The sequence below is a fragment of the Gymnoscopelus braueri genome (assembly GCF_963280865.1).
Source record: "Gymnoscopelus braueri genome assembly, chromosome: 12".
Taxonomy (NCBI): Eukaryota; Metazoa; Chordata; class Actinopteri; order Myctophiformes; family Myctophidae; genus Gymnoscopelus; species Gymnoscopelus braueri.
Window position 1 is genome coordinate 3,215,044 of NC_137614.1, and position 20,326 is coordinate 3,235,369.

Consider the following 20,326-nt stretch of genomic DNA (forward strand, 5'->3'; position numbering starts at 1 on the left):
TTCTCTCGAAGTGGAGTAATATTTGACCAGGAATATCCATACTTTACTCAAGTACTAGAGTTGAGTACTTTGTCCACCACTGATGACTAATCCACTCTCATCACTACACTACAGTGCTTGCATATAGTTCTGCAGATAGGGAGCTGAGGCTGTGTGTGTGACCCATACTGATACTGTGTGTGACCCATACAGTGTGTGTGTGTGTGTGTGTGTGTGTGTGTGTGTGTGTGTGTGTGTGTGTGTGTGTGTGTGTGTGGCCCAAGCTGTGTGTGACCCAGGCAGACACTCAGAGCTCAGTTTTTAAGATATCATTGTTGTCAGGCAGAAACTTCTTCATATCAATCTCCATATTCTAAATTGTTTTTTTTTCTTTTGTAAATTAACGGCCTACTTAATCATACTACAGTGTCACACAAAAGCATCAAATGTAGCAGATCTGCAAGCTCAGTTTTGAGCTTGTCGATCTGCTACTTTTGATATTTTTTAAATTTGAATTCTGAAAATGACGTGGACAGTTCAGAAACCTGCCTATAGTGACATCATCGCTAGGGAATCCAAGTTCATAGAAAACTCCAGCCTTTCTCTTCCTGGAAAGTCAGCATGCTGAATAGCCATTGTTCTTACATTACTTAGAAATGTAAAAGAACATTTTGAAATCTCCTTTGAAATGACCAAACCTGCCTAACCCGATGATGACTTCTCTGAGGACTCTCTGAAACTGGTGCGATTGGTCTCAATAGAGACATTTAGGGTGCTTCTTGAGGACACACTACATAGTGACTGCACCTGTTCCATGTAACACTATATGTTTATTTGCATCTGTGATATTGTAATGTGATTCAAATGTTTATTGTTTGGCGGTGAAACCGCCCCTATATGTGAGGTTTGGACATTGCACCCCCCCAACCCTGCGCTGTGATTGGCCACCATTGTACCCCCCTAACCCTGCACCGTGATTGGCCAATCACAGTCTATTCAGGACTGTGATTGGCTAGTGAAACATGACACATGTGCATAGCCCTATAAATAGGACTATGCACTTAAAAAAAACACATTTATGTTTTTTGTTTTTTTTTAACTTAAAAAACTTTAAAAAAAAACACATTTATGGTTTTTTTTAAGTTAGGGGTGTACAATGGTTGGTCCACAATATTACTTTTCTTTAAGTGAACTTCCATCACTGTGATGACCACTGTGACCACACCGCCCACTTCACACTGGGTGTGATTTTTTTTTCATTATATATGTATTTTATAGGCTATGCTGTTATCAGGGTGTCCTTGAAAAAGAGAGCTTGCTCTCAATGGGCTTCCCTGAATAAATAAAGGAGAAAGAAAGAAAGAAAAAAAAGATGTCACTGGTAGGCAGGTTTCTGAACTGTCCACAGCCCTCCTATGAGACAGAGACTGAGTAGACATAAATGGTGCCATATTATAATGAACATTATTACACAGCTTGGTTGAATGCTTGATTCTGATTGGTCATTATCTAGAAATAATGACCGATGAGCTCTATAACAGACCACTGTCTAATCAAAGACTCAGAGCACCTGCTCTTTGATGTTATGCTGTATATAACATGACAGCCATGTAAACAAACACACCATGTCCTTTACGTTGCTCTCAAGAATGTTTTTGAAAACATTTGAAGTGAGAAATAGTCGATGCAATAACCGAAAAGTGATTCTATTTGATCCACTACACTTCCTTGTTTATCGTAGCGCAACAACGCAAGAATACCAAAACGCTCGCCCCAAAACACAGTCGCCCGGTGCAAATCCAGCGGTATTATGGGGAAATCCGGCTGTAAATAGAATGGGGGCGAGTGTGTTTTGGGGCGAGTCTTCCGGTTACCTTATGGACTACTGTCATTTGTTTTCCGAGGCGAACTTCTCCGCCCAGCCCAATACTTATGGAATACTTTCATTGCCGTAAGCAAGGAAATACTTTGTTTTGTTTTTACTTTTGGGTCAATTTATTTATTTATTAAGTAGCCGTGTAATAAGCAGGATAATGTATGGGGAGGTGGTCATTATTGAAAATTAAAGCCCGACAGGGTGATTATCATCATAATCCCCGTACATTATGCCTTGCTTAGTGAGGACCAGTTATATGAAGATAAGGTTGAAAATGTTTTCCTTTAAGTCTGAATAAAAATCTAAGAGCATAAAATAGTGATTTCTCCACATGCAGCACAGCTTGACTTCTTGTTTTATTTAGACTTGTGGAGCTCTGGAATAATGCTGTGCTACTTTCATCCCAGACAGACAGCCTCTTGTGTGGGATGGATGGATGCTGCCTGCCTCACTGCCATCACTCCCATCACTTCTTTGTGCTAGCTGGCAGCGTTGCCAGATTCTGCGAGAGAAATAAGCAACCGGGTCTATGAAAAAATTAGCCCAAAAGAAGCAACGGGAACACATGAGCAATTTAAATCTATACATCGGTCATTCGAAAATAGCAGATCTAGAAGCTTGCATCGCGGCGCGTTGTGAGCTTGTAGATTGGCTATTTTCAAAACAATCTTGGATTTTTAAATATATATATATATATTTTTAAAACATTTTAACAGCTTAAATCTGATACAGGGGTCTCTGGCACAAAATATTTTCAGTCTGCGGACATTGGACAAATATATATTAATTTGGAGGTCCTTGACTTTAAAATGTTTGAGAACCGCTGGTTTAAACAACATTTATTAACCCCAAATAAGCAACTAAACTTTAGAATCAAGCCCAAACAACCGCAACCCGCAACTAATATTTACCGTACCAATATTTACAAGCGACTTTACAGAAAAATAAGCCCAAAGTCGCTTATAATAAGCAGACTTGGCAACACTGCTAGCTGGGTAATCTGGCCCTTTCAGCTTTCAGCACATTGTATATTTATTAGTTCTCACCATCCGCTGTGGATTGAATGTTGCATATTATTTACCCACACTACTGGAGATAGACTGGTTACACACTCACTAGATTTATATTCATTTTACAAAATAAAAAAATAAGTCACACAGCTCGTAGCTTCAGTATACGCAAAAGTTTCCCATTTTATTTTAAATACAACTCAACCAAGGACCCAAAACACGACAGGAGCCTTCCTAAGGGTTTGGAACTCTTTGTGCGACCTCTATTTTCTTTTTTTTTAACCCATTTAATCTGGGAAAGCATCTATGTCATGTTAGATATTAGCTATAACCATTATCTTATACTTTTGGCTGTTCAAAAATAGCAGATCTACAGTACAAGCTCATAGCGCTGCACGAAGTGGCTATTATTTGAAAAATCAGGATTTTTTTGCAAATCTTTGAATATATATATATATTGCTATTTGAAAATAGCAGATCTACAAGCTCACAACGCGTTGCATCGTGACTCGTTGTGAGCTTGTAGATATGCTATTTTCAAGCATTTTTGTACTTTTACTTTTGGTACTTTAAGTACATTTTGATACCAATACTTTTGTACTTTAACTCAAATACATTTTAAATTCCAGACTTTTACTTGTAACAGAGTACTTCTACATTGCAGCATTGATACTTTTACTTAAGTAAACCATTTGAGTACTTTTTGTCCTAGTACTGCCATGGCAACTGAATTTCCAGCCATGGAATCATTAAGGGTCTGTCTGTCTGTCTGTCTGTCTGTCTGTCTGTCTGTCTGTCTGTCAGCTGTACACAGAGGTTGACAAAGCTCTGAGATGCTGTCAACATGCTCTTGTTTTCCTGACCTTGAGGATGAGTGAGTGTTTGTCTCATCACCGGACAAAGTCCTGCATCTAAGTGTTTGTTTACAGCCGTGACTGATGTGTCAATATGACGCTAGTCTCTCTGGACAGGCCGTTGACTCACACACTATTCTGTGCAACGGAAGCGTTGGAAATGCCAAGGGAGCAGTGTTGATTTCGTCGACTAAAACTATGATGAAAAATGTTCGTCGACTACCTTTTTTCACTGACAAAAACGAAATAAAAACTAAGCTATACGATGACTAAAAGTAGAATATCAGTAAAACATTTCAGATGACTAAAATATGACAAACTAAATGGAATTTTATTCAAAAGACTATGACTAAAACTAAATCAAGATTTGCCGTCAAAATCAACACTGTAAAGCCAACGCTCCCCTCACTTTGTTTTGTAGCAGTGTTCATTTCGTTGACTAAAACTATGGCGAAAGATGTTCGTCGAGACATCGACTATACCTTTTTTTTAATTTAATTCCTACATTTTTATCCCGCGATTTTTGTAACCCATTTTTTTCACCCGGTGCCAATTGCCTAAGTGATCCTGGGCCCTACACCAGCTCTACACCAGTCCCCCACAGCCTAGGGAGGCCAGGGCCGAGCTCATGCTTCCTTCAATGCATGAGAGCCAACTGACCTTCTTGTCACCTGACAGGGGAGAGTTTCCCCGGTTGGACGTAGCGCGTGGAAGGAACACGTTATTCCAACCAGTTCCCTTCTCCTCCATCAGGCGCCCCGGCTGTCATGGGGGAGGCGGTATAGCGACCAGGATTACTACATGTTTTTGTGAGGTTATTAACTACCCTAGGAGACATGGGGAGAACATGCAAACTCCACACAGAGTAGGCCCTTTCGCCAACCCCACCTAGGGTATGGGCGCTGATGACGTGGAGGAGAAGACACGCCTCCAGGGCCCACAGCTTCCCTTTTTATAGATTTTGATTATTATTACAAAAAACACTTCAGCCCTATATACATTTTGGTCATTTGAAAATCTAGAAGCTCACAATGCGTTTCGCTTTTGATATCCTCCCTCTGGTCATTATCTTGGCCAGGCCTCCCCACCAGGCCAGGCCGGAGGCGGAAGTTTTCATTCATAATGTAGTTTTTATACGTTTGTGTCCCAGAGAGACAACGCCGAAATTCCTCTCCTGGGTCTGGAGATGAAAAAAGTTTTGGGAACCCCTGTACTAAAGTTACTGTTGGTTGCATCATTGTGTGTGTGTGTGTGTGTGTGTGTGTGTGTGTGTGTGTGTGTGTGTGTGTGTGTGTGTGTGTGTGTGTGTGTGTGTGTGTGTGTGTGTGTGTGTGTGTGTGTGTGTGTGTGTGTGTGTGTGTGTGCTCCATTCATCCAGCTTGATGCGTCATCTCAGGAGAATCGCTTTGCTTCGTTCCTTTCAGAGGAAATGACACACACACACACACACACACACACACACACACACACACACACACACACACACACACACACACACACACACACACACACACACACACACACACACACACACACACACACACGCACAGAACACACACACAGTGTCCACAATGGCCTCTCTGGTGTGTGTGTAATATATAAAATGACAGTAGGAGATGTACTGAAGAGTTTTGTTCCTGCAGACCTTTAGTACCAAACACAATGTGTGTTTTCTGTGCTGCAGGCCTCAGTATTCTGCTCACGGTCTGGTCCCTGTGTGAAGGTTCACACTACTGGTCCTGTTAGTGGACATACAGGTACACCTGACAACTATGAGTACCTCAATGGCTTCCTTAACCCTTTAAGACAGGGAACGCATCTCTGTCATTTTTACATTTCTTTGGCTATTCAAAAATAGTAGATATACAAGCTCATTGCACGGAATTGCGCTATGAGCTTGTAGATCTGCTATTTTTGAAAAAAATCTTTGAATATTTATATATGTGTATATATGTTTTTGACCATCTCTTGACATGGAAAAGTTGGAGCACCTCTGATATAGCAACATTTAAAAAAGAAAAACTGTGTGTATGCTTGCAGAGAAGCTTGTCCATGCCTTTATCTCCTCTAGGCTGGACGACTGCAACGCTTTCGGTATTTAAATAGGCCATTTGCGGTCGGGGAAAGGCCCCGCAAAATCCCGCACCATGCTTCAAGATATGAATATTATGTCAACATTCAATCTCTCTCTCTCCTACCTATCTGCCTCTCTCTCTCTGCACGCGACGACCCTCCCGGTACTGTGCTCTCATTGGCTGTAGCACGGATCTCCTCGAAGAGTGATCCCAACTCCATTCATACTGTATGACAGGGGTGGGCAACTTTGATGATGGAGAGGGCCACTATATTTCCATACTCACTCCAGAGGGCCACATTGCATTGTATTTTAACTTTTTTCATAAATGAATGCCGTACTTCGCCATTTTATGTCACACAAAAGTAGCAAAAATAGCTGATCTACAAGCTCAAGCTACAAGCTTGTAGGTCTGCTATTGTTAAATTGGAATCCTGATTTTATTATTTGCTATTTTTTTATTGGAATCCTGAAAAGTAAATGTTTTATTTAATTTCAAATGCATTTAGTTATACTTATGTTAACTTTATGAACTTAAATACAAATACATTAAGCTACTAATATAGACTGAAGTAATTAAAGCGGGTCATGTTTGCATGTTTGGTATTGTAACAGTTGAAATCAATAATATATCAGTATTCTCATTAACCTGCAGGCCGCATTAAGTGAAGGTGGGGGCCGCATGTGGCCCCCGGGCCACCAGTTGGCCATGTACAGTATGCTGTATGATGTCCAGTCGGCGACAGAGCCAAATATCAAACCTGCTAGATATCTAGAAACGCTCGGGAAGGCATCGCCAAGCACTATTATCGCGGCCCGATTCTCTCGCAGAGCCTTTCACACACAGCGAGCAAAACCTCATCGATCAAAGCCCGATCATGCGTCAGATCGGGGGGTTTTGTCGGCGAGCGCCAAAAAAGGTCCCTGAAGGCATAATCGGAGCAAATATCCTACAGTGTGTACTAGCCCTAAAACCCATCCTTTTCTCATTGCACTGGCTCCCTGTTTCAGCCAGGATCGACTACAGGGTCCCTGCTAATCACTCATAACTGCATAAAACAGGGGTGGGCAACTTTGCTGATGGAGAGGGCCACTATATTTCCACACTCACTCCAGAGGGCCACATTGGATACTGTCCGTATCTTAACTATTTTCATCATTATATCACACAAAAGTAGCAAAAATAGCCGATCTACAAGCTCAAAACGCGTTGCGGTGCGACACGTTTTGAGCTTGCAGATCTGCTATTTTTGCTATTTCTTAATTGGAATCCTGTTTTCTTTTCCCGCAATTTTTTTATTGGAATCCTGAAGAGTGTTATTTCATTTCAAATGCATTTAGTTATACTTATGTTAACTTTATGAAAATACAAATCAAATACATTGGACATAAAAAAGTAAATAGAATTGTAATACTAGTCATTAAGCTACTAATAGACTGAAGTAATTCAAGCGGGTCATGTTGCATGTTTGGAATTGTAACAGCTGAAATCAATAATATATCAGTATTCCTATATTAACCTGCGGGCCGCATTAAGTGAAGGTGGGGGCCGCATGTGGCCTTCTGCTCGGCAGCACCGTGCCTGTGGAACAGCCTTCCTATCGATTTAAAGGGATAGTTCACCCCATGGAGACTCGAATTCACGGATATGTTTTAGTTTTTGTCGCATTCCTAAGCCAATAATTTGATGACCAGCGGACCAGTAGGCAGCGGTTCCGGAACCGCTGCCGGTCATCAAGGTATTGGCTTAGGAATGAGACAAAAAAATAAAAATATCCATGAATTCAAGTCTCCATGGGGTGACTAATCCATAGGAAAAAAACAGTCATTTTGGGGGTAAACTATCCCTTTAAGAGCACCGCAGACCCTGGACTCTTTTAAAACAGGCTTAAAACCTTTTTATTTAGGAAGGCCCTGTAGTAAGTCTGAGGACCCCTGAAGGCGTCCTGGACTCCCTCGTTAAAGACCCCTGCTGTATGTAACAACCTGTTAACTTTTATTCTCTCTCTCTCTCTCTCTCTCTCCATCTCTCTCTCTCTCTCATAGTGCCAGCAGCAGTAGGTTGTGGTCAGGGGGAGGGGGGGGGGGTTCATTCCTGGGGTGAGCCCACAGTGTTCCTCTGGGATGCCAGCACTGACCACTAGCGCCCCCCGCAGGGCCCCTGTGGTGTGGTGCGACCAGGGCACCCCGCTGGGCCTGTGGTGGGGGCGGTAACTCACCATTACCATGCCCCCCACTGTGTGTGTGTGTGTGTGTGTGTGTGTGTGTGTGTGTGTGTGTGTGTGTGTGTGTGTGTGTGTGTGTGTGTGTGTGTGTGTGTGTGTGTGTGTGTGTGTGTGTGTGTGTGTGTGTGCGTGTGTGTGTGTGTGTGTGACTATACTTGTGAGGGCCAAAGTACAGTAGAATTTGAGAAATAGACGTTGTGAGGAACCATGTTCCTGGTTGTTTATATGGCTAAAACAGATTTGGGGGAGTTCGGCTTAGGATTAGACATTTAGAGGTTAGGTTTAGGCAGTGGTGGAAAAAGTACTCAAATGTTTTACTTAAGTAAAAGTATCAATACTGCAATGTAGAAGTACTCTGTTACAACTGAAAGGCCGGAATTCAAAATTTAGTCGAGTAAAAGTACAAAAGTATTGGTATCAAAATGTACTTAAAGTACCAAAAGTAGAAAGTACTCGCTCGTTAAGCAGAATGTCCCACTTCACAAGTTCTCAAATGTATGAAATGTATAAAAATCCTGATCTACAAGCTCACAATGTGTCGCATCGTGACGCATTGTACTTCTGAAAATTGGAAATACTCCAGTAAAGTAAAAATACTTCAAAATTGTACTTAAGTACAGTACTTGAGTAAATGTACTTACTTCACACCACTGGAGTTATGCCTGATTTATACTTAGTTGCGAGCCCAGCGGCGTATCCAGGAATTACATTTTGGGGAGGCGGGCAATAACACTACAAAACTGAAAAACGTTAATAAAAACTGAATGGATACAGTGGTGATTGGCTGCCTGACCGTGAATGGACAAGGAGACACTATTGTTGAGTGTTTTTTGTTTTTTTTAGTCGTGTTTTTTTTTCAATTTTTTTTTCTTCTTTTTTTTCAGTCAGTGTTTTTCTAAGGGAGGCGAGATCGCGGGTGACGGCCGCCACCTTGCCTCTATTTGGTGAATACGCCACTGTGTCGCACGCCCATGTGAGCTTGTAGATCTGTATTTTTTGTGGCTATTTTTCAGCTATTTTGGTGGTATTTTCAAATTCAAATTCAATGCTGTCCTAAGATATTTGTGTGTGTGTGTGTGTGTGTGTCTGTCTGTCTGTCTGTCTGTCTGTCTGTCTGTCTGTCTGTCTGTCTGCGTAAGTAAATGTTGGCCAAAATATTGGCCTCTATCAAAATATATTTACAATAGGCCTATAATACAAAATGTGCATTTCCACAATGTTTAAAATAAAAAGTGTGTGTGTGTGTGTGTGTGTGTGTGTGTGTGTGTGTGTGTGTGTGCGTGCGTGCGTGCGTGCGTGCGTGCGTGCGTGCGTGCGTGCGTGCGTGCGTGCGTGCGTGCGTGCGTGCGTGCGTGCGTGCGTGCGTGTGTGTGTAAGAACCGACCTACCTCAATAGCAAGAGGCAGGATACCAGCTCTCAGCTGAGCACACAATGACCGCTGGCTTCTGGTTAAAAAGGACATAGGACTCAGTACCAAAACACTGCTTAATCTGGACATATGATCTAAGTTTTGGCTTAGACCATATGTCGTTTGACCATTTCTCTTTGTAATTACAAAATATTTTTTCTTTCAACAGGTTAATGTTACAACGAAGCATTATGAAAGATATAAGCCAAATCTGCCTCTCTGAGAATAGAAAACACTTCATTTATCATGGGGTCATTGTGAGCCTTTGCCCAGTTTGCTCCGTCCCACGAAGGTGTCGCGCGCAGAGAACGGCCGAGAATAGCAGACCTCCAAGCTCACAGCTTTTGCATCCGCTACGCGGTTGTGAGCTTGTATGTCAGCTGTTCTCAGTGCGCAATACCGTTGCGCAATGAAGTATATAATGTCTCGCTAAGGCGCACCCCACCATAGATATATATAAAGGCTAGATGACTCACCCACGCTGCTGGCCAATGGAGTACGACGTTGCCACATGGCGGCCATCTTGAAACAGTCATTCATAACATTATGTCTATGGTGCATATACTTTAAAATAACCATAGCGTGCTCAATTTTCCTCCGATTTTCAAACGGTTTGGTGTATTGTAAACACCAAAGATGTAGTTATGATACTGGATACTTAAATAAAAATAAAATAAAAAAACATGATTATAATTATAAGTATCATAACTACATCTTTGGTGTTTACAACACACCAAACCGTTTGAAAATCGGATGAAAATTGAGCATGCTATGGTTATTTCAAAGTATATGCACCATAGACATAATGTTATGAATGACTGTTTCAAGATGGCCGCGGTTGAGCTACGCTTGCGCCGCCCCCTTGAGCCATCTAGCCTTTATATATATCTATGCACCCCACTAGCCAACACACAGAGGAGGTTGAATGAACTGAAACCAGCGCACCCCAAAACAACAGGTTTGGGGATCTGTTGGGAATTGATTACATGAAACAGTCACCTGTGCATCCAGTCTCAATGTTTGTAAACAAATAATTAATTAATTATTTTTTAATAGCCAACGCAACAATCTAAAATGACACAGATGCTTTCCCCGATTTAATAGGTTAATTAATATTTGTTTCTTTGGCCTAGCACCCACTATTGAGTGTGGTGAATTTTATATTATTAAAATCTTGCCAGTCATTTTGAGGCCCACTTGCGATATCCTCGCGAAAATCGCTCATTTAAATTAACAACAAGCACGCATGACTAATCGTTAATTGATTCATTGAAGCCTTGATAATGTCAGTCAAGTGTCATCGATCAAGTGTCATCGATCACAGAAAAAGCTGCCTGAAGCTAAGTGACATTTCTCTCTGAACCCAACCATGTCATAATAACTGCTGTCAGGTTATTAGTGGTTCTCTGTTGTTTGTTGAAGATCCCCTGAAACCATGGCTGGTGGCACAAATATCACTAATATGCAAATAGATCAGTAAATATGCAAATAGTGTGATAACACCTCCATGAACCAGCGTGGGAAAAGTATGAAGCTATCATGCATGCACTGTATTAGCCTCTTTAAATTATGCAGTGACTGTGTGTCATATTGTTGCTATCAGGCACAAATCTCTTATCTCCATATTTCTTACTTTTTTTTTTTGTAAATTAATGGCCTACTTCATCATATTAATAGTGTCACACAAAAGTAGCGAAAACGGCAGATCTACCAGCTCAAAAATAGCAGATCTACAAGCTCAAAACGCGGCGCATTCGCAATGCGCTTTGAGCTCACAAATCAGCTATTTTTTTATTTGAATCCTGAAAAGCAACACTTTTGGACATATGAGGTTTCCACCCGACAGTGATTATATTTTTTTCATGAAAATAATGTGCCTGTATGAAGGTTTCATTGAGACATAGACACTAACAAACTGGTAAAAGGCGTGCACCTCTGAGAGCATATATCCGCCAGGCTGGGTTGCCTATCCAGGGCTAGGTTAAATCGTTGGTTGCAACCGCCAGGATGCGAGGAAGGTGGCGGGGATGTGTATTTGTATACGCCATTTCTCATTTGTGGCACGTGTGTGTGTGTGTGTGTGTGTGTGTGTGTGTGTGTGTGTGTGCGTGCGTGTGCGTGTGCGTGCGCGTGCGCGTGCGTGTGCGTGTGCGCGCGCGCGTGCGTGCGTGGGGTGTCTAAGTATTTAGACAGTCAAGGGATAGAGAGCCAAGTGATGCAGAGGATAGGAAGAGACGGCTTTTTTAATGTATTTTTATGTATGAAGTTCAACCACCCTTCTTAACTTACCTCTAGGCCTACTACTAATTATAGAACAAAGTATAGGGATAGAACCAGAATGAATCCAGAAGTGTGTTCAGTCCCTCCTCCTCGTCCTGTCTGTCCCGCATGTCACGCCTGCTGAAGTCGGACAAACCAACTCAGAGTTTGGTGGCCCTCCCCGCCGCCATTATCCCTTAATGTGTCACCACATGGGCGGGGCTCCGTACGCACCCCATTAACCCCGAGATCTCTCCGCCAACGAGGCTTAAAACAAACTACACGAATCACGGCCAACCAACAGCACAGAGTGCCGTGTTATGAGCTTGTAGATCTGCAAAAAAAAAAATGTATTGTGGAAAAAGCTGTTTTAAAGCTAACAATTTTAACTCTGATCTGTGCTTCTGGGGGTCCCTGGAACAACATATTTTGAGATGGGGGTCCGTGGCCAAATACATAACATTTTGGGGGTCCTTGACATGGAAAAGTTGGTTTACCACTGATATAGCAAAATACTGTTAGGATTTAGAAAATATTTTTAGATGTGTATTTGGCCGAGGACCCCCATTCAAAAACACATTTGTTCCAGGGACCCCCAGAAGCAAAGATTTGAGTTACAAATGTTCACTTTAAAAAAATGTATATATCCAAAGATTTGCACAAATTCAAGATTAAAAACAAATAGCAGATCAAGCTCATAGTGCGGCACTCGGTGCTATTGAATAGCCAAAGAAATCTTAAAATTCTTTCCCTGTCTAAATAGGTTAAATTAGCCCTCAGGACTTGGCAGTGGAAAAAGAAAAGTCACAGAGCTACTGTGCTGCATTCCACCGGCATGAAGCGACATCTTGTTTTCAGGAAGTGTCGTGCGGTCGGCGGTGGATCGAGGCGGGAAAAGAAACGAAACGAACAAAAACATCTGTATCGTCCACCTGCTATGAAACCCCAGGCGTCTTATCACATAAATTAATCAGCTTGTGTTGATACCTTTATGTTTGCATTTCTACTTGTGGGCATATTTCTGTACGCTGTAATTATCTGGCCGCCTCCCCCCCCCTCCTCCCCCTCCCCCGCGTGTTATTTTGTTCAATCAAACATAATTAGATTCTGGCACCCGGGCTGATTAGAGATAACAACCTCTAGTCGCTGCCAAGACGAGCAACCAGGAATTCAGGGAAATATGCACATGGGCACTCTGATAAAAAAAACTCCATATCACTGTACTGGAGGCTGCTAGGATTCACACAGAAAGACAAGACTTTATTTTTGAATCCGCAGAGAGCATCTTTAACCACTTAATATTCTAAATATTTGATTAACCCATTAAGGCCTGAGGCAGATACTATAAAAATGTCTTCTAAATCCCAACAGTTTTCTGAAAAAAAACGTATGTTGCTATAATCAGTGGTGCGCAACCTTTTTCTTGTCAAGGACCCCCAAAATTATATGTATTTGGCAGCCGACCCTCCCATCGGAAAATATTTTGTTCCAGGGACCCCCAGAAGATTTGAGTTACAAATGTTCGCTTTAAAAATATAATGTATTTGAAGATTTGCACAGTTGTTCAAGATTTTTCAAAAATAGCCAAAGCATAAAATAATGAATAGCATTTTTATAGCGCTTTTCCAAGTGCTCAAAGCGCTTTACAATGGTTCATTCATTCATAAAGGGGGTGGGGGGCGCATTGGGAGGTGAAGCGGCGAACAGTCGACGCCAGCGTCCTCAATTTTCCCACATTCACACACCAATGGTGGCAAGCTAGCGCCGACCGACTGACTCATTGGAGGCAATGTAAGGTTCAGCGTCTTGCCCAAGGACACTTCGATACTAACTCTGGGGGAGCCCGGGATCGAACTGGGAACCTCCCATCCTTCCGCTCTACCGGCTGAGCCACTGCCGCCCATGAACACAGATGCGTTCCCAGTTTTATTGGATTAAATATACCGTATTAATAAGTTTGTTAGCTGTGCATGTAGTACAGTCAAAAGTCACGCTAAAAGGATAACACAATAGGGCCTTGTTTCCATTGTGGTCCATTGTACTCTAGTCTAAACCCTATTATGATTCATTGACCGGAGTCCCCCAGGGGTCTGGACTCGGCCTCCCCCCTTCTTTTTTCCCCCTCCACACCAAATACTGTATATCGATGAAGATCGAGTGATACAGCCGATCTACAAGCTGATCTAACAAGCCGATCTACAAGTTCCAACGAGCGCGACAAGCTCTACCAAGCTCACACACGCAATCTTGTGGGCTTGTAGATCGGAACGGCTTTTGTAGAACAGACTATTTCCGCCGCCTAATGTTCACGCCAGGATAGATAGATGGGACAGGGGGCCGCTAAGGGGTTGGTTTAGTGTGGTTAAAATGTTTCCTAACAGAATCAAATCAAAAGTAGTTTATTTTAGATTCTTACGGAAGATAAGACGGGGCTTTAATAGACGAGGTTTATTACCTTAACCCATTTAGGCCGTGACACACATTTGTCACTTAAAAAAAAAATTGGGCTATTCAAAAATAGCAGATACACAAGCTCGTAGTGGGGCACCGAGTGCCGCACTACAAGCTTGTGTATCTGCTATTTTTTGGAGAAAACAAAATCATGAAAATGTGTGTCAAATCTTTGAATATATACATTTTTAACTCCGATCTTTGCTTCTGGGGGTCCCTGGAACAAAAATATTTTGAGATGGGGGTCCGCGGATAATTTTAGGGGTCCTTGACATGAAAAAAGTTTGAGAACCACTGATATTATAGCAACATAATTTAAAAAAAAAATGTAACTGTTAGGATTTAGAAGACATTTTGTAGAATCCCCCAGAAGCAAAGATTTGAGTTAAAAATGTTCGCTTTAAAAAACATATAATATTCAAAGATTTGCACAAACTTTCTAATTTTTTCAACCCCAAAAAAATAGCAGATCTACAAGCTCGAGTGCCGCGCTATGAGCTTGTAGATCTGCTATTTTTGAATAGCCCAAAGTATAAGATAATAGTTGAAAAGTGGTTAAAATCTAAAAATGACACAGATGCTTTCCCGGCCTTAAAGGGATAAAGACGATAAGGCATGCACACGCACGCGGCAACAATGAAATAACCTTTAGAGAATCCTTTCCCCCCTCGCATCCATAAAGGAAGGAAAAGAAAGGGGGAAAAAAAAACATGTAAATCCACAGAGGGAAGCACAGAGTCAGCCGGTTCAGGGTAATTAAAATAACATCCGTCAGGGATATGGAAATACCCCACGTCCCATATCCAAGTCTCTGGGTAATTGTGAGCACTTGTACAACCAAATGAGCTCAGAGTCGCTCACCGGTGGGAGTCTGAGGAAGAAGTCAGAACATGGTTTTAGTAAAAGTCTTCGCATTAACCCATTCTATCCGGGAAGGCATCTGTGTAACCACTTTAACCATTATTTTATACTTTGGCTATTCAAAAATAGCAGATCTGCAAGCTCATAGCGCGGCACCGAGTGCCGCGCTATGAGCTTGTAGATCTGCTATTTTTGAAAAATCGTGAACATTTGTGCAAATCTTTGAATATATGTATATTTTTAACTAAACTCTTTGCTTCTGGGGGGTCCCTGGAACAATTTTGAGACGGAGAGTCCACGGAGGGTCCATGATATGAAAAAGTTTGAGAACCACTGCAGTGGTTCTCAAACTTTTTCATGTCTTATAACAACATAGTTAAAAATGTTCACTTTAAAAGATTATATATATTGAAAAGATTTGCACAAACTACGCTATGAGCTTGTAGATCTGCTATTTTTGAATAGCCAAAATAAATCTTAAAATGACACAGATGCCTTCACGGTCTTAATGGATTAAGTCATGTTGTCGAGGGATATATATCTGCACGCTTTTTTTTACCCAGTGGTGGTAAAGTAATTAAGTACATTTACTCAAGCGCTGTACTTAAAGGACGACTTCACCCATTTTTCAACGTATCTTCATATAATTGGTCCTCACTAATGAATGATAAAAACTTTACATTTTTGTGTCTGTGTCTCATAGGAGGGCAGTGGACACTTCAGGAACCCGCCTACCAGTTACATCATCGTTAGGCTGGCTTTTTTAATTATAATTATTACAAAACCTACATTAACCACTTATGCCGTATTTTAAACTTGAGTTTTGAGCTTGTAGATCGGCTATATTTACCCTTAATTGCTCCCGATTAGCAGGTTGGTGCCTTGTATGGTTTTCTCCGCCATCGGTGTGTGAATGTATGGGTGAATGTAATGTACAATCTATGTAAAGCGCTTTGGATAAAAGAGCTATATAAATCAACCATCTACGGGCACTTTTACTTTTGCTACTTACCATTTTGAATTTAGGCCCTTTTCCTTTTCTCCTTTTCTCTTTTGTAACAGACTATTATTGCTATATTGTGGTAATGCTACTTGTACTTAATTAAAAAATACCTGAGTGCTTCTCCCCACCACGCTGCACCTTTCAAGGGGACGGTAGCAACACTTTAGTTCATTAAAGAAGGACGAGCGAGGAGCGTCTCTTCATGCATTAAAACCAAGCTATTTTTTGTAGCGACAGACACACGAGGGACATCGCCCCGGCCCGGGCGATGTTTAATTTATGACTGTCAGCATGAAAAGAAGTTCAGTTCCCAGGCTGAACGAGGTGAGCGATGAGACACGGATCATTCATACATCATCAAAGTCATAAACATTATTGAAACTGCATCAAACACAAAGTGGGGGACCGGGGACCCCCCATAGACTGTAAAACAAATATATCATTGCTGGCGGGCAGAAACCTCCTATCTCCATATTTTAACTTCTCGTGTAGTATTAACGCCCTACTTGATCATGCTACAGCGTCACACAAAAGCATCACAATTAGCAGATCTGCAACGCGTTTCGAGCTTGGAGATCTACTACTTTTGAAAAAGCATGAAAATGTGTGCAAATCTTTGAATATATATATTTTTTTTAAATGTGGGATTCTACAAATGTCTTCTAAATCCTAACAGTTAAAAAAAAAATATATATATATATATATATATATATATATATATATATATATATATATATATATATATATATATATATATATATATATATATATACATTTTCATGATAAAAAAAAATAGCCAAAGTATAAAATAATTGTCTAAAATCTTAAATGAACCATGGATGCATCCCTGAGTTGAATGGGTTAAAACAACAACTGAACGCATAAAGTATTTATGACAATGATTACTAAGGTGATAAAATCAAGTGTAAAGTGACCCATTGAGTTTAATGGCATGAAAAGTCTTCTGCAACCAGCAGGAGGGGGAAATAGTGCCACCCTTGAGGCCATTAATGAGAACTGCAGCTTTTTCAGTACTTCCACATTGGTCTCATTTCCAGCGGCGAATGCTCGCCGCCTTGGAACCCCGGCATCCCTATTCTGGGTGGAATATTCAAAAAAAAATTGCAGATACAATCTCACGATGTGATGCAACGCAGCACATTGTGAGATTGTAGATCACAGATATTTTGTGGCACTGATTTTTGGTGCAGTGTGGGGAAAAAAAGAGCATACTGTACCAAAAATGTAAGTTGTGACTCCAGTGTATAGAGCAGGGTTCTTCAAAAAACTTTCAGGCCAAGAACCCCAAAGGTGAGAGAGAGAAGAAGCAGGGGGACCCCCCCAGTACACATTGGATTCATGTTAAAGGGATAGTTCAGCCAAAACAAAACGTTTTAAAAATGACTAAAACAAGTCATTTAGGGGGTGAACTATCCCTTTAAATGTTCAGACAATTAACCACTTAAACCCTCAATTACCATTACCATTACTGCATCCAAAGTAATCAACAAACTATACTATAAAAACTGGTCAAACATTGGGCAAATTGTCAAATAATAAAACAAAGTGGCAAAAAATAAATAGCTCAAACAAGCTCACAACGCCTCGTAACATCATTATCTGTGGAACCGAGTCAGACTAAATGTAATGCCTCAACTCCTACAATTCCAAATGCTTATCAGCTTTTTTTATTTGTATATGCCCATTTATGAAGATCTCCGTATCTGTCAGTCCTTGTCCCCTTGTGTTGTGAGCTTGTAGATCTGCTATTTTCACTAGTTTGGGTCCCGGGGAGACATCACATTTCTCTTCTGGGTCTCGGCTGAAAAGTTTGTGAACCACCGGTATAGAGAGGGCTACCAGGACAACTCTAAGTATACCAGAATGCAGCAACTTTCTGTGGAGCAGGTGGGTGGGCCGCGATTCCGCGAAACTCTTTTGAGATCTTCAATCATACATGGAGGTATGGATGTAATCAGCTTCATGTCCAGGTGGCCACCGCCATCTGCTCAGGGTTCATAATGACCTGGACTTTGTGCAAAGTCACAGGGAGCATGCATTAGCATAATTAAGGAATTATCATAATTTAGTCGCGCAGGTGAAAATTTGCAGACGGTTCGTACAAAGCTATAAGGATTTGGATAAAGGATGTTTAAAGGCATAGAATGTAACCAAGTATGTAACTGTACTTTCTTTAGCTCGAGAAAATTAAATACTCACTCAGGGGTTCGAACGGTAAAGTTGTCCAAAAATGGCAACCATTTATACCGTACTTTAGAAGCCTACAGAGGTTACCCCCAGATGAGACGATCCTGAGGCTCCTCAACAGACCACAACCTTTGCTGGTGCACAAGAATTCAGATCAAGCTAGTTTCCTTCGTGTACACTTTCTGTAATAATAATAATAACTAGAAAATGTGCTCCTCGGAGCACAAGTCTCCGCCAGCAGACCCGTGCTATTTTAATCAAATGAAATTCTCTAGGAATGTTCTAATTCTTACTTAAAATAGAACATGTATCTACTGTATCTAATGAGATACAGTAGGGTAAAAGATATATCTTTTAGTTAAACAAAAAGTTCTTTGTTAAAAGGTGAATGTTAAAGAAATATTTATTGTCTTAGTTTTTTGTCATTTAGGGATTCTTTGTCTCTGTTTAGTGTTCTTTCTCTCTGTTTCTTAGCTTTGGCCTTCTGCGCCTTTGCTTCTCCATGAGGTTTCAGATGATGATTTGCTGCTTCTTCAGTTTGCGTAATGGGAGTTAGTTTCATTGTGTGATCTCAGCCTCTCCTGTCTAAGCTATTTATATATTTATATTACATATTGTGATGTCACGTGAAACTGACCAATGTTAGGTGTTCTCAGAGGGACACACACACGCACGGACGGGTGATTTGTACTGGAAGGTACCGTTCCAATCAAGACTGATTGATCCTGTCTTACCTCACTTCAAAAAACCCACTGGTGTGGGGGTTGAGTGGGTGGGGGGTTGTGGGGCGGCCTTATACAAAGAAATATGTTTATACCCCTTTTTTCGAAGTATGCTGCATACCCTATAAACTGCTTTCGGTATGAACAGTAGAAACCATACTAAAATTGGGTTTGTTTTACTTATCATTTCAATCTATAGCAGCAGTTATCACCCACTGCAGGAGTAGTGTGTGGCGGTGTTTACCTGCAGAAACCCCCGGTTCCCTCTCGCTGTATTTTGGGGTTTTCCTTGTTCGTTTCCAAACCCCCCCCCCCCCCCCCCCCCCCCCCCCCCCCATGTCTACCAAAACAAACAACGAAAACACAGGGCAAAGTTACATACTTTGACTTTAAGCTATATCTGTCTCCAATTTTGAAGTGATCTTTGCAGGCTTACAAAGCTTGTTATGTATTTTCCATATCGTCTCTGTCGGGTGTCCAAAACTGTTGCTTTTCAGGATTCAAATACAAAAATATCAAAAGTAGCAGATCTAAGCTCGCGCTGCGTTTCGAGCTTGTGGATCTGCTACTTTTGATGCTTTTGTGTGGCGCTGTAGGTAGATTTACGAAAAAACACAACAAGTTAGAATGTGGAGATAAGAGGTTTCTACCCGACAGCGACGATACAAAACATGTCAATAAAGAGGTCTACATGGATATGAGTGAGATTGTTGGGGGGCCTTTCTTGAATATTAAACACATTTCTGTAACATTCACAAAATAATTGATCAGCAGATGCAGCTTCTGATGAGCTGAACGTTTCCAGCCAGTGATCTTAAAGGGATAGTTCACCCCCAAAAATCAATTAGTCTCTCTCCCTATGGAGACTTGAACATTTTTTGTTTGTTTTTGTCACATTCATAAGCCAATAATTTAATGACCGGCAGCGGTTCCGGTAGGAGACACAAAGGACCCTCTTTGTGTCTCCTACCGGAACCGCTGCCTACCGGTCAAATGGGTGCGTGCATTTTTCAGAGCAGGTTTATTTCTTAATGATCATTCAATCGATTGTGAATGAATTCATGTTATACTATCATTAAGATCTTGCCAAGTCTTTGTGTGTGTGTGTGCGTGTGTGCGTGTGCGTGCGTGCGTGCGTGTGTGTGTGTGTTATTCACCTTATTCCTGGCCCTCCTCCAGGGCGGCGCCATTGCCCTTTTCAGCTGCTTCATTCATATCTGATCCTTCCTCCCTAGCAGGCTGCAGGTGTAATGCAGGTAATCAGTGTGTTGCCAGATTTAGCAAGAGAAAAAAGTGGCCAGATCTATGAAAACAAGCCAAAAAAGAAAAAAACATTTCTACAAGCTCACAGTGTAAGCTTGTAGATCTACTATTTTCTGTCTGTTGTCGATGTCC